Below are 13,251 nucleotides of genomic sequence, written 5' to 3'. Positions count from 1 at the left end.
TTGAGCCATCTCCTTCTCTCACCTTCTAATGAATGCAGATACCTATTGAGAAATCTCCTATAACCCATCTTTCACAGGTAGCCAGGAAACCTTTGAACATGTCAAGAAGATCATGCCACTCTCTTGCTTAAATCTCTGCAATGACTTGTAATAAAATCTAATTTCCTTATCATGGCCAAGGGTTCTGTGCAGTCACCCCTCTACCTCATTCATACATACCCAGACTCCCCTTAGATCATTACCCACCAGCCAAATTTGTATTCTGTTGGGCTGTGTATTAGTTTTCTATCCTCTGTACAAATCACTACAGACTTAACAACTTAGAACAACATATCTATTATCTTGTAGTTTCTGTGGATTTGGAGTCCAGGCATGGCTTACTTAGGTCTTCTACTTATTTATAGTATCAGAGGCTGCAATCAAAGAGTTGGCTAGGGTTAAGTTCTCATATGAAGGCTAAACTAAGGAGGCATCCATTTTCTCACTAGTGTGTTTTTTGGGGAGCATTCGATTTCTTGGGGCTGTGGCTTTTCCAAACCCAATAATAGAGAGGGGGGGAGACTAGAGTGATTCTGATGAAAAGATGAAGTCTTATATTACACAAAATAATCATGGAAGTGGCATCTCATCATTTTTGTTATATTTATTTGTTAGAAGAAATTCACAGGTACTACTCACACACAATAAGAAGAGATTATCCAAAGGTGTGAACATGAGAAAGAGGCAATCATAGGGAGGCACCTGAGTTGTCTGTCTGCCACAGGGCAACATATCAACTCTGCTTCCACCTCTGGAGCTTCACCTGTTCTATTCCATCAATCTATGATGCTCCCCACCCCCACCAGTTCTGTGCCCAACTCTTCCATTCCATCATTTATTCAAATGACTCTTTTACATGGAGGCCTTCGCTAAGAATCCACTCTAAACAAATATCCCCTAACACATGCACACACACACACACACACACACACAGAGAGAGAGAGAGAAAGAGAGAGAGAGAGAGAGAGAGAGAGATTATATTATACTGTTTTATCTTATTAGTAGCCCTGAAATCATTTTGTTGCCTTATTTACTATTTATGCCCCATTCTCCTCCACTAGAATGAAGTGTCCAAATGCTCATTAGAGTGGAGACTCATTTAGCACTATATTTTCAGCACTTAGAAGTGACATGCAATAGCATAACTAATATTGTTGGGTACATTTAAAGTAATTTTGGAATAAAAAGCTGGTAATAATTTTACATGGGATAAAGAACTGAAAGAATTCTGATTCCCACTTGGAAATTTTTAAAAATTTACAAAACCTCTGTTTTAAGTATTAGTCTGCTAAGGTGAATAGCCAAGTGTAAAATATATTATTTTGAATTCCAAGGTCTGAATTAAAATTTGTAATTATTTATAGCTTCTTGTTTTGAAGGAAAAGGATGTGATTTATCAAATGTTTTATTTCTACAATGATTATTTTATTCCTAAATATACAATACTTCTTTGCATGAAGATTAGTGTAGTAAAGGTTAAAGTAGTAAATTGCACCTTAATTTAGACTCATGTCTTTCCAGGTTGGAAAAAAAAAATAGACAACTTGAATAGCTATAATACTCCCTGGGACAACAAAAAGATATTGAAGTCATCCTCTTTGTAGAGTTTCATGAGAAGGCAGTCTTTGATGGAAGCACCAGCTTAGTATGTAGTTTATAGCTTGACAGATTAAAAAAAAAAAAAAAACAAGTATCAATTCACCAAGAAACAATCAGAATGTAGTAATTGATTTACATAAACCAAAAATCTTAAAAGACTACTTTATGTATCACATTGCCAATTTATGCTCAAATCTATATTTGACAAGGCAACAAATCTTGACCATTTACTTAGGACATAACTTCCCGTTTCACTGTGGAAAGTAAATGTAGGCCAGAAAGTCTATTGCTGAAAACAGAATAAGAAAGGAGTCAGATGTTCTTAAAAGATGGGTCTGTCAAGCTTTGACCACCTGCAGGGTTGCATTACTCTAGGGAGGTCTCTAGCTAGATAACTAAAATTGGCCATTGGAATCAAGCCCAGTCTCTCTGGAGACAGCTATAGGACACTTGGCAAATTATTTCTTGTCTAGTCCATTCTGCTGTTTTTATCAGTCATGATATTATCTCTTTTGGGCAACTTATATTTCACTAGAATTGATTATAAGCATAACTTTCAAAAAATACAAGTAGGTCTTTATAGCCACAAGTTCTCAGTCTCAGAGGCAACATTTTTATAAGCCATTTTGCACAATGGGCTACTTTTACAGATGCTTAGTCTGTTTATGAGTGTTGATTTTTACAGTTCAGAGTTTCACTTGACAATCTCTTTCTCTCACTTTCAAACCCTCTTGATACATTCTCTTCAGTACCTGTAGCCTTCTATAAACTGACTACATACATTGCTCTTTATTAAATAATCATCTGCTTAGATAGTTTTGGTGGCACAAACATGGGAAAAATGGAAAATATTTTTGTTATGAATTTCATCAATATTTAGAAGAAAAAACTATTGGAAAACATTTGCAATTTTTTATCATGATTTTCAACTTTTTTCTCTCTGGAACAAAAGATAATGAAGGGGAAAATGGAAACACTGAAATAAACAATTTGAGTGTCAAGTTCTTAAAAAATACTTTACTCTTTCTTCGATGTGTTGTTGGAGCAATGAAACATGACACTGATGTGCTCTTCCAGAATTTATGTATTTAATGACTTTCGAGATGAGCTCTATCTACTGAGAATGCCTGTAGTGGTAGTTTATTTGATCTTCAACAGACTACTGTCTATCTTACCCTTCAATTTGAATGTTAAAAAAAAGGAGAAATGATTTGGAGAATTTTCAAAGCTTACTATGTATTCCAAGTGAGACACCCATTTTTTTTTCTGCTAGGAAACCAGTAGGACTCATTAACCCAGTAAGATTCTGCTTTTGCAAAAATATGCCTCCAACCAATGAATTTCATACAAAATTAAGTGCATAAAGTAAGCTCATCTTATTTATGGTAAGCTCTTATTCAGTTAAAAGAACCTCGTCAGATATTCTTCTGCACCTTTATGAGTTTCTTCTTTTCACAAAACCAGCTACCATTTCAAAAGCAATTCTGGGATCAGAAGAGAGGAAAGGGCGGGGCTGCAAAAAATATGAAAAACTCACTTGCTAGAGTACCTAGGAAGTCTGGAAGCAGGAATTATGGAGTCACTATCTTTTTCCCATTCATTAAGCTTTCTCTAATTGTTCCTTTTCTAATCATCCAAGTTAAGGTCATGCATTTCCAGATGAACTGTAACCTGTGTTATTCCAGTTGTCGGGATTAATAGAGGGCTAACCTGCACCATGAGAGAAGCAAACCAAGGGTTTCAGATGGCAGGAAGGGAAAGCAGCAGTGATTCCAGTGGTGGGAATCAGGCTGGACAGGGTGTGGGGGCCACACTGTTCTTTCTGGAGAGAGGAAGTTAGTGAAAGATACACTTATGAAGGGCAAATGCTAAGATATGAGGGGTACATGAGTGAAGTGAAAGGTGCAGGATAGATGAAGTGGATGATATTAGAAGTTTTAATAACAGTTTGTTAATCAAAATTGCTATTGTCATTAAGTGGGAGTCAGTCAAATGATATGGAGACTACATTAATGCTGTAATTTGGGAGTTTTAAGGAGATCTCTCACCTTCAAAGGGACCATTTCTCACCTTTGAGACATAACTAATTGAAGTCAGTAGAAAAAAATGGTTCGGAGCAAGAACTTTGGAATTAGAAAGTCTAAAAAAACAAAACAAAAAAAAAATTCCCAGGTCTGCTGCTTGTTAGCTGGGAAAGCTGAAGTAACATGGCACAACTGAGTGCATGCTGCACATTTGTGGGTAGCTTCGCAAAGCTCTAGAGGCAGAGGTAATCCTAATCAGGCCTGAAACAAGCTATTCAAACAGAAGGGTCAGTATCTGGCTGATTGGGCCTGAACTTGAATGCATGCAAATGCAGTCCAGTCTGGGCAGTAAGAGCCAAAAAGTTTCTCAAATTACCTATTCAGAAAAGGTAGATTCTTAATCAGGGTTTAAATTTGCAAAGAGGAAAAATTAGCTCTGGCTAATATAAGAAGATATAATTTTGTTAAAATCATATTGGATCCCTCACGGAATATTCAGAGTTCGAGACCAAACAGGAAGCCTTGAACAATACCTCAAATCCTGCCTTATAACTGGCCCTGGGAGTACTCTTGTGTCAGAGGAAGTCTTTTGGCACAGATACCCCACCTTGGCCTTCTAAATCTATCAGTGTTGGCCCTGAACTTTGGACTGCCTCTGAAAATGACATGATGACTACCACAGCTCTTGGCCTTGCCATTTTCAGCATGACCATTATGTATTTGCAGGATTCACTTCTGGCTCAAAGTCTGAAGCAGTTTTGACTAATTGGCTGAAACTGGCAGTGTATCCATACCCTCATTGCAAAGTAGTCTCAGAGAGTAACTTTCGAGTGTATTGAGCTTCTATACCTGGAAGTGGACTTCTTGTATGGTACAAGGTTTCTCAAAATATAAGTAGAAGGTTCAGATGCTGGTGACTAAAATAGAATGACAAATTCTCATGATGATCTACCACTCTGGCTGCCCACTATCAACATACACAATATCCCTATACTTACACATATTTCTTTAAAGATTTTATTTAACCAGGTATTTAAATAAATGTTTTTTTCTAGTTATAAAAGTGACACATGTTTATTATAGAAAGCTTAGGAAATAATGAAAAATATAATGAAATGCTATCCATTGTCTAGCTTTAACATCTGTTTATCTCTATTTTCTTTTTAACTTTTATTTTTAAAGATTTTATTTATTCATGAGAGACACAGAGAGAGAGAGAAGGAGAGAGAGAGAGAGAGAGAGAGAGAGAGAGAGAGAGAGAGGCAGAGGGAGAAGCAGGCTCCATGCAGGGAGATCCAGGTCTCCAGGATCACACCCTGGGCCGAAGGCAGCACTAAACCACTGGGCCACCAGGGCTGCCCACTTACACATATTTAAAAAAAAAAAAAAACTTACTACCTTCCATAACACAATTCTCCCTTACACAACCAAAATAATGATTAGTCCATACTCAAAAAGAGTCAGCCAAAAATATCACCTTTACAGCATTCAGATACAAGTCCAATATTGCTCAGTAATATCCATCATCATTCAAATCCTGGTATGATTTCATAGCAGTATTTTGGGTAGATAAAAGTTTGTTTCTTTCTACAACTTGCCATTCACTATTGTACAAAAATATATACAATTTTTCTTCTCCACTGAACATTCTTTTATTTTGTCTATTTTGTCAAAAGGTTTATGTGATAGAATAACTTGAAAATGCATTCTAATTAGACACAAGTCCTTGGTCTTCCCAAATACATGAGACTGTGTGGTCTTCTGTGGTATAATTTTAACTATTATACACAGAGATTCTAGAAGGCACTCCAGGGATCCTCTTGGTTTTACCCATATTTCTTCTTTTTTCTTGGTAGTCAAGATCAACCATCCTATCAATATTATAATCCTTGCAATGAAACTAAAATATAAGAGAGCAGTCTCAGCTGCTCTAGTTCAATGAAAATGAAATGTGTTCTTGGTAGAATCATTTCTCCTTTTGATACCAAGAACTCTAACTCAGCACATCCAAGAGTTGTGTTACGGAAAAGTAAATTTTTGTAAATGGGATATTAGGTATTTCAATACCTCTTGATTCTTGGATCCAAGTATCCTGGCTCTGAGAAACAGCACCATACATTGATTCCTGGTTCAGAGCATATACTGTATCCTGTAGCACAAAGTCCCAAACTTAGAAAGTAATGTGTGTTAGGTACTTATGGATAATAGATTATGCGTAGAAACAGTTAAACCATGAGTATCAACAAACTCCCTAACTTCGTCTCCTAGAAGCCATTTGCATTATAGCCATAAATAAGGCAGTTATAAGTTCAGAGGTGATGCTGCTTTCAGAAGCATAGGCAATAGAGAAGGCAAATTTATATACAGAAAACATGTCTATTCCAGTTAGGACAAAATACCACCTCCTCTGTGATAGAGTGGACATAATATGACCAACTTGTTACTAGCTAGTAGATTGGCCCTTCCAGGAAATGGTATCCTATCAGAAACATAGGGTGTTTTTTTGCTGCTTGCAAAATGAGCTCTCAGCTATAGCAAAGACAAGGTAATCCTTGGGGAGGGAAAATGTTTGTTACTGTGCCTATCCATATGTTACTTCCATTCTTACCAATATGATCACATTGCCCATAAATCATTGAGTAAGCACTAGAATAAATTTACCTCCACTGAGCAGGAGAGTATATCTACCTGGTTATTAAGAGCCTCTTCTGTCCACTCTGGGTCTATTCTGAGCAGTCTATTCATATAACTCTTCCCCAAACTTCCATGTCAGCAATCTTGCTTCTTTCGGGTCTCTGATCTTTCAAGAAAACTATTAGACAATACCCATATATCAGCATGGACTCTTTTCTCAAGCACTTTCTCCATCTGGGTAAAGTGGAAAAGAGGATATACCATTCAATGTCTTGCCCACTAGGGTTAGCCCAGTTGGGATTCTGACTTTGTGTAGCATGACATAAAATGTTGAAGAGAATTTAGGAAACTTTTTACAAGTGTTGGTCAGGGTCCTTTAAGAGCTGATGCAAAGATGAGGTTGGTAATTTGCAAGGATTTTGTTTATGGAAATGCTTGAGAGAAAATAGGGAAGGGGCTGGAGTAGGCTAAGAGAGCCATCAAACTCTGATGCATTTCTGATCCCAAATGAAGGAAACAGAGACAGAGACAGAAGGGGCGGGGGATGGTTGGTGAAAGTACCCTAGACTGCTGAAAGGTTTGTGAAAACCATAGGGAATCATTAAGCCAAAGTTGGCCTTCAGAGAAACCAAGTGTCTCTCAGGAATGAGTTTGCTTTAGTACCTCTGCTGCATGTAGTCATTGGCTGGGAATGACCCATGGGAGGTGTGGGGCTACAAATTTCAAAACACAGTAGTTGGGACTCTAGTCAGTGGTCTGTAAATGCATTCTCATGGCCACTATGATGAATAATATATTCTTAATTTTATCTGATTATTTTGGAAAAAATGTGAAGATGTTACTGCTAAAATTGTTCTTAGAACCACTGAAACTATTATTTTTAACACTTTGTTTTATAATATCCAAAATTGTGCCTTCCTGGCTATGCTATTATTTTATTGACTTTCTATTTTCCCTTGTGGTCTTTTATGCTACTTAAAAATTACATGAGCCTATAATTATTATTGTAATAAAGAGAGTCAAGATAGATGTATTACCAAGAGAAGTCAATGGTCACTAACCTGGCCCTTATAAGATGACCCTTTCTGGATGGGCTACTTCAAAGACCTATTCCTCAGTTTTACAAATCCAGAACCATGACTGCAGCATATTCAGTGGTGATCAACCTTAGGAAAGGCCTTAACACAAAATAACTAAACACACATGCTGACAAGCCAATGCCAGTATATTCGCAGTAACAATATATTAATTAGTTAATTTATAGTGAGACTATAGTCTCCAGGAGAACCTAAATATTCACATTGGTTAATCAGAACATACCTTCCATCCATTTAGGAAATTCTACAAAGAGAAGGAAATTATACTTCTGATTGGTAAGCTTGGGATAAGAGGAAAGACAGCTAATTAAAATAATAATTTAGGAGAAAAACTTTGAAGTCAGATAAACCAAGGTTCTTGTAGAAAGTTCCTGTAAGTAACCGATTTCACCCATAGAGAACTAATGGCTTTTTTAGTTATTTTCAAAAAATGACTTCCTCTCCATCTTCTTGAGGGGCATTCATAATTTTTCTATGTCTTGACTTTAACAAATCAATATCTATTCCAGTTATAATCCCAAATATACTAGATTAATGAAAATGTTATTGTGTGTTCAGTTTTTCATTGCCTTGGTTGGAGCTCAAAATTTTATATTCTATATTGTTTTGGTGGTGGCCTCATCATCCACAGATCTGTGCCCCTATGTTCTAGAATTCATGTGCATCTAAAGAGCCAAGGTTTTCTGCCATTCTGTTCCCCTAAGTATACCTGTCACACCTCTACTCATTTTTCGAGACCTCAAATCACATTTCAAGCACTATCCCCTGTGAAGTCTATTGGACTGTCAAACTTCCACTCAGTCCAGAGTGCTGCATGGTCCCTCCTCAAGGCAACAAAGGCAATGTTATCTTCATAGCTCTTGTCACATGGTGCTGTGGCTGTCCACAGGACTGGATGATCCAGGGAGGCAGATCAGTTGTGATGGTCTGTGCCATACTAGTTTCTGTTAGGATAATTGTTTATGCAAACTGGCTGAAGGCAGGTAACTCGGCATGAATGCCTGGGAGTTCTGAGGGTTAGTATCAGAGGACACTCAGATCTGAGGTTGAGTCGGGAAATGAGTTGGGAGCGGAGAGAATTAGGAACAGCCTGAGGAGCAGAAATGGGATGGCTTGGACTTAGGTAATTGAGAAGACAAGGACATGTGTCCAGTTTTTTCTGATGCTGATGCAGATGGGTCACAGAGCTTGAAAACAAAGAAATAGTTGTCTCTCTTGCATGTCTGTCTTGACTTCTAGGCTGTGAGTTCACTGAGAATGTGGTTTATCTTTATATTCCTACCCCAGCAGACTACTTGGCCTATTGAAATGATGAATGGATAGATGGATAGATGGATGGTTGGTTGAATGGTTGGAGGAATGGATTTAGACTTTGAAATTTACTGCTTAGTACTGCTACTCCATATTTTTTTCCTGTTAAGTCTAATACAGCTTTTATTTATACTTTTATTTAATAAGTTGTTTTCCTATGAGACTGAACTGGAAGTTATAGTGGAATATCACCAAATGTGATATTTGTCATCTTGTTTATAATAGTCTTTGAAAAATATCATTATATTCTATAATTTTGTTCATGAATTTAGAATTCCCCTTACAAATACAGTTAGATCTTTTTCCTTGGAAAATGGAAAATTTCATTTCTGAATTGTATTGGAAAAATACTGATATGCCTCTTAACATTTTAAGATATTTGCGTACATATAAGCAGATATGTATGTACACATACATGCTTATGCTTTTAAAATGATTTTATTTGTTTGAGAGAGAGAGAGAGAGAGCACACACACGCATGCACACGTGCACATGAGTAGGGGGAGGGGCAGAGGGAGAGAGAGAAGCAGACTCTCCATGGAGCAGAAAGTGCAGATATGGTGCTTGATCCCAGCACCTCGAGATCATGACCTGAGTTGAAGGTAGATGCTTAACCGACTGAGCCGCCCAGGTGCCTCCCACATATATGTTTATTATGATGTGCACACGTAATTAAAGTTCCAAGAGATGTGATGACTACTAAAGCATATTTTTTGTGTGTGGAAATTTGCCTACACTTGTAGAAAGCATTGTCATTGTGGTTTTATCCAGTGTGTGGAGCTACAAAATGAGTAAAATTAGCAAAAAGCATATAAATATGTTCAAATTCAAATGGTATTTTTTAATTGGCAGATTTAGCAGTCTGAAAAACCAGAATGCACCAAACAGAACCAAAAGTATAAAAATGCTGAAAAAAAATGGGGAAATAAGTTTTAATACCAACTAATATTTATAAGACACTGTACAAGAAAGTTGGTTCTTTGTATACTTTGGAATTAAAAACAATGTGGTTTGCATTATACTGAGAAAAAAACAACTAAAACTAGAATTAAAGCCAAGGTAATATACCGTAGACATCAAGGTAACAGATTTTCAAGTTAGATCCTATAGGCTTTACAGGCTTCTTAGCTGTTGATGTTTTAAGGCATTTATTTCCCACACCCTCATTTTTCAAACGTGCCTTCTGAACATTGGTATGCCTGCATACCATGCCTTCAGCTTGCTGCTGCTCCTTTTCCAGACCTCTTGCATTTTACTGAATCTTGTCAAAGACAATTTGAGAATGCATAGTTCAAAAACTATTTGCTGGTTATATTTGATTGAATCTTAAAAGTTATTTTTTTAGGTACTTTTAACTGCAAAACACTTAGGACAATTATATGAGTGTTATACATATTGGTACAATCTATAAAAAATGCTTTCCACTCTAAATTCAGTATAAAAATTATTACTTGCAAGCATCAATAAGCAAATGGCTTTTTGTTTTACCTTAGAATATCTAGTGCAGTGCACTGTTTATGTAAGATCGATAAATATTGACTAGATTTTTTTCCACCTAATTTATTTTACAGATAGGAAATAGTAAAACCTGAAAATATTTCATAGTTTCAATCAGGTAAAAAAAATACACATCATCATTTGACCAATCAAATAGGATATTTTGGCCTCAATTTTTAAGCTAATTTTATCAAATGTCTATGTAACAATAGAAAAACATATGTAATTCTGTATGATATTTAATGCAATTTAATGGAATCTTAGAGTTTCAACTAAGAGTTTAGAAAATGTATAATGTTCTAAAATGTTCAGTGTGAATAATTTATATTATCCGTAATTAACACCTATTAATTTGTGTTTTTTAATTAGATTTTATCTCATTCATAGTGCTTTCTTAATTATTGTATAAATCAACATTCTTTAGTTGTAAGTAATAAAAGTCAACTCTGAGTAACTCAGAAAAATTAATTTATTGGAATAATTTCAGAGGTTCACAAACTCATTGTGAAACGGTGAATAAGACTTGGGAAGGGCAAATATGAGGACACATCCTGGGGCCAGAAAACAAGAACTGTAGTTTCCATCTCAAGGCAGGTAACAACAGCTGCGGATGTGAGGAGAAGCCATGATTCACATCCAAAGATATGCAAATAGGCATTTTGGTTGGGTGTACAGATTTCAACAAATTGTCCTTCACATTGGAGGATCCATCCATCTAAATGCTCCAAAACCTCACTGATGTGAGAAAACTCTAAAACTCTCGTGTTTTCATAAAATGTATTGTCCGTTTTCACATGCATTTACAGTACCAAGGCAGAGAGAGTGCCTGCTATTTCTTGCTCTTTAGGTTTCTAGTAAACGACCTATCAGTGTCATGATCAAGCCTGATATTCTACAAGATGGCAAGATAATTCAAGTCCCTGTGAACTAACTTGCAGCAAAGAGCCAAAGTTGACAGATTACTGAGTTGGAAAATAAAAGTGCACTGCTGTTCCTGCTAAGGTAAAAGCAAATTGCTTCTGTTTTTTCTATTAATCAAAATATGGGGCTAGGGAGTATATGCTGCTTACCAGGTTGCTCCAGCAAAAAGGCTCTATCAGGAACAGCAGCACAATGATTTTGCTTTTATTCTTCAAAACGTACATGTATTTTGTCCAACTAACCCAGGGAATTCAATGTAACTATGCAAAGAATTATCACTCTTAAATTTTTCAAGTGTGAAATTCCCTCATGAATGCAGTATTACTTTTAATTTATTGTTTTGGTATGCAAGTATAGGGTTAGCTTGCAGCTGATCCCGGGGATACTTGGAGACATAGTGCTCTCCCATGGCCAAGATATGAATGAAATGTACTAGCCAGTGACATACACTATGTTGTTTATAATATGTACATATTGTGTGTGTGTATGTATATATACATATATATATACACACACACACATATACACACACACACATATATAATATGTCTGAAACTCCCCTGAATGCACTCTGGACTAGTTTGTTCACACTGTTTATTAAAATATATAGACTGATAATCTGTACCTATTTTACATGGTTATATAGCAGTCTTTGGGCTATGTGATCAGTGGGGGGTAGAAAGACTCCTAGGTGAAAAGGGAATCCTTGTACACTGTTGTGGGAGTATGAAATGGTATAGCCATTATGCAAAACAATGTGGAGATTCCTCAAAAAATTAAAAATAGAGCTACTTTATAATCCAGCAACCTAACTCATGGGTATATATATCAGGAAGAAACAAAATCTGTATTCAAAGAGAAACTTACATTCTCATGTTTATTGCAGCATTATTCACAATAGCCAAGGCATAGAAACAATCTAATGCCCTCCAATGGACGAATGAGTAAGTAAAATGTGGTATACACACACACACACACACACACACACACACACATACACACAGGAATATTATTTAGCCATAAAAAAGAATAAAATCTTGCCATTTGCAACCACATAGATGACCCTAGAGGGCATTTATGCTAAGTGAAATAAGCCCGAGAAAGACAAATAATGTATGGTATCACTTATATATGAAATCTAAAAAAAAAAAAAAAAGCCAATTTCATAGAAACAATAGAATAGTGGTTGCCAGGGGATGAGAGGAGGAAGAAATGGGGAGGTGTAGGTTAAGGGTATAAACCTTTAGCTATAAGATAAATAACTTCTGAACATCTCATGTACAGCATGGTGACTATAATTAATAATACAGCAGTATATACTTGAAAGTTGCTGAGAGTACATCTTGAGTGTTCCCAGCACACACACGTGAAAAGAGTTAATTATGAGGTGATGAACATGTTAATTACCTAGGTCTTGGTAATCATTCCATCATCATGTACATTTTAAATATATGCAGTTATGTTTTTCAATAATTTTTCAATTATTCCTTAGTAAAGATGGAAAAAAATAGAAAAAAAGTAAAGTATATATTAAGACTTAAATCTAAAAATAAATAAAAGATTCCCCTGGTACATTTTTGTTCTGAAAATGAAGGGCATCATATGCAATTGACGGAGGACCAAAGAAGCTCTATGTGGATATTCAGGGCCAATCTGAAGTTGCATTATGCTTTCTTGACCCCACTTTTGTGTATCCTTTTGCCCAAAAGAAATTTTTTTGAGTAAGCCTTGCTAGAATCTGGTGAATCTTTTCAATGATATGACCCAGTGTAATAGCTGCATAAGGGGAGAACCTCAAGAACTTCCTCTAGACTCTCTTTTACCCTAATAACCTTTATTCTATAGGTAAGGTTGTCACTAAAAATTCCTGCCATCAGAAGAATAACCAAAGCATGAGCCCAGGGTTTCCTAGGCCTATTTTATATTTTTTAAAAAGCAATTAAATTTACCTTAAATCTATTAATAATGGATTAAAAATTAGTATTAGCATTAACTCAGAGTTAGTGTATAGTATCTAACAACCCAAAAGTTTGGGATATACTCCTTTCCCCAGCACAGCCTCTGGTACCAACATTTATGTCATCAGGATTTTAATCCCAAGAAACAGAATTTTACTGTACTTAATTTAA

At 36.1% G+C, this 13,251-nt stretch overlaps 1 long non-coding RNA gene across 3 annotated transcripts in view; it reads left to right on the top strand.

Annotated features, from left to right (window-relative positions):
* LOC111090082 overlaps positions 1 to 11,413 on the top strand; it is a 246,039-nt gene extending 234,626 nt beyond the window's left edge. The window contains exon 10 of one of the 3 annotated variants that reach the window (XR_005370834.1): positions 11,049 to 11,413. This is a non-coding gene — a long non-coding RNA (uncharacterized LOC111090082). The remainder of the gene's footprint in view (positions 1 to 11,048) is intronic. The other 2 variants (XR_005370835.1, XR_005370836.1) reach the window with 2 other exon arrangements.
* The last annotated feature ends 1,838 nt before the right edge of the window (positions 11,414 to 13,251 follow it).

Source organism: Canis lupus, chromosome 15, assembly GCF_011100685.1.
Source record: "Canis lupus familiaris isolate Mischka breed German Shepherd chromosome 15, alternate assembly UU_Cfam_GSD_1.0, whole genome shotgun sequence".
NCBI lineage: Eukaryota > Metazoa > Chordata > Mammalia > Carnivora > Canidae > Canis > Canis lupus.
This window is presented reverse-complemented; position numbering and strand designations above follow the sequence as displayed.